This window comes from Eriocheir sinensis, chromosome 1 (assembly GCF_024679095.1).
Source record: "Eriocheir sinensis breed Jianghai 21 chromosome 1, ASM2467909v1, whole genome shotgun sequence".
NCBI classification, from domain to species: domain Eukaryota; kingdom Metazoa; phylum Arthropoda; class Malacostraca; order Decapoda; family Varunidae; genus Eriocheir; species Eriocheir sinensis.
The window spans coordinates 41,574,250-41,576,990 of record NC_066509.1 but is presented as its reverse complement, the minus strand read 5'-3'; positions in this window follow the sequence as shown (position 1 = coordinate 41,576,990).

The window sequence follows — 2,741 nt, the reverse complement described above, 5'->3', positions numbered from 1 at the left end:
TTTGTATCGGCAGCTCCTGTGAAAAGAAAACAAAACATGCGGGAAGTCAAAGTTCTCGGGGCACGATATCATTCCTTACATCTTTCACGCCACATGCCTTCCAAGAACTCTTTCACTGCCTCTATCACTCGTCCACTCGTCTCTCCACTGAGCCCCAGCAGCAGCACCATCCACTCCCTTCCAGTCCTCCCGTTTACATCACGTCCCATCTCGCTCAAAAACACATGCATCATCTTCGTTCTCCCCCTGTCATACTTCTTGCATTCCAGCACTACATGCTGCACAGTCTCGTCCACACCCCTATCACACATCTGGCATACTTTGCTGCGGGACTCAGACCATCTATAGTTCCTTGCATTCACATCCAGACACTGCGCTCTAGCACGGAAAAGAAGATCACCTCCCAGGCTTCCCTCATACCACACCTCACACTTTGGGGCCTCTTTCTACCTATACCAGTCGAGAGTTTCCTTTCCATCTCATTCTTCCACTTGCTCAATCCCTCATCTTTAACTGCCATATCTATCACATTCTTCCACTTTCTTACATCCCACTCAAACCCCTCTCCATTTATGTTTGTTATTCTCCATTCAAACACATTCTGTCTATCTTCAAAGGGTCGGTACACCCACCTACTTAGCATAACATTCCTGTCTATCATTCGCCCACATTTATTCGCCCATTTGCCATCTCTTATACTCCACAAGTATACTTTCCTTGCTAATCTTGCATCCTCCATTTGTTCCAGTCTCACTTTATATCTCAAGGTTGCCTTTACTAGTCTTTCCCTAAACGTGCTCCATCCCATGTCCCCCCTAAGAGCCTCTACTGCTGCAAACCTTGGTGCATTCAAAGGGAGGAGAGAGGTGGGAGGAGATGGCTGGGGAAGGGGGAGGGGGGTGGAGGGGGAGAGATGGGGAAGGGAAGGAAGGGGAAGGAAAAGGAGGATGAAGAGCAATGTATCATTACTCTGAGGTGGCGGAGGAGGGAGGTGAGAGGCTGTTGTTGTTGTTGTTATTGTTGTTCTTGTTGTTGTTGTTGTTGTTATTATTGTTGTTGTTTGAAGTAGTGTTAACGAAGCTTTTTTAGTCTTACGTTCACTCATTTTCCTGCTAACTAAATAACAAAATACACTTGATATCTGTTTGTCTTATTTGGAGTCTCGTTGGCTGTTCTTAACCTAAAGCCCCATCGGAGCAGCTCTTCTGAACCTTTACTCGACACACACAATCCTTCTGTATTTAATCTGATTCCAACACCCTTCCTAACACATGCTGTTATCAGGCTAAACTTAATCCCTTGTCGACCCTTTGTTTAATATTTACGGTGATCTAAACTTCTGTCAAACTATTGCCCTTCGTTCTCCCTCAACCTCTTTCCCATTGTCAACCAACCTTTCAACCCTTAATATGACCTTACAGTCAGGTCAACTTAAGTCTCTTGTCTGCCTAAATCTCCTGTCAATCATGTCTAACTTTCTGCCGAACTAAACCCCTAACAACATGTACTTCAGCCGATATGGTGCAAAGTCTTACACTATCAGGTCAACCTTTAGCATTTGTCTGCCCAAATCTCCAGTAAATTCATTATTCTCCAATCACCTTGACCCTGACTTCAACCCCCAATTCGTCTAATAACACTACTACCAATATAATGCCAAACTATAATTCAACTTACACTGTCAGGTCAACTTTAATGAAGCTCTTATCAGCCCAAATCCCTTGGAATGTCATGTCCAAACTGCTACCAGCCTAAAATCCTATCAGTTTGACTGGGACCATTTCTATACTCCACTCTGTAACCCTCTCAACTATTCCAAACCTCTAAACTCCCGTCACCTCAAAATGAAACACATATTAACGTACTTCTTTCAGCCCCATCACAACCTCCCGGCCACCACGTCAACCCACCACGTCGACTGACAAGCCCACCAACCCTCTAACCATTCAACCACTCGTCACATCAAAATTAAGCCCCTATCAAGTTACTCCTTCCACCCCCATCACCACCTCCTTGCCGCCCCATCAACCCGCCCCATACTACTACCACTACTACTACTACTACTACTTCCCATTCTGTTTGTACTCATGTAGAAAAGTTGTACCGGTAGGATAATAGATAAAAGTTGTAAATAAAAATGAGAAATGCGACAGTAACACAGTCTTGGGGCTCTCTCCTTATGTCTCACGCCCCTCACAGCCCCCCGCCGCCGCCGCCCCACCGCCACTCGTCAGGGTCAGCGAGTGGCACCCGCGAGACCAAGACCGCAGCGGCGGCCAGGAGCAGGGCGAGGCAGTTGTGCCGCCACGCCGCCCCCAGCCTCGCCAGGAAGCCACGGCCGCCGCCACGCTCCTCTGTGCCTCCAGCAGTGCCCCGCCCAACCTCCTCCTCTGCGTCTTCTTCAAGAGTCTCCCATCCACTCTCATCCGATTCTCCGGGAGTCTCCCGTTCACTCTCCTCCTCGGAGTCTCCGTCCTCAGACTCCCTTCCACTCTCCTTATCTGTGATTTCAGCAGTGTCAAGTCCACTCTCCTCTCCTGAGTCATCTACACTCTCCTCTGTGTCTTCTTCGGGAGTTTCCCATGCACTCACATCTGAGTCTTCTTCGGGAGTTTCCCATGCACTCACATCTGAGTCTTCTTCGGGAGTTTCCCATACACTCACATCTGAGTCTTCTTCGGCAGTTTCCCATGCACTCACATCTGAGTTTTCTTCGGAGTTTCCGATGCACTCACATCTGA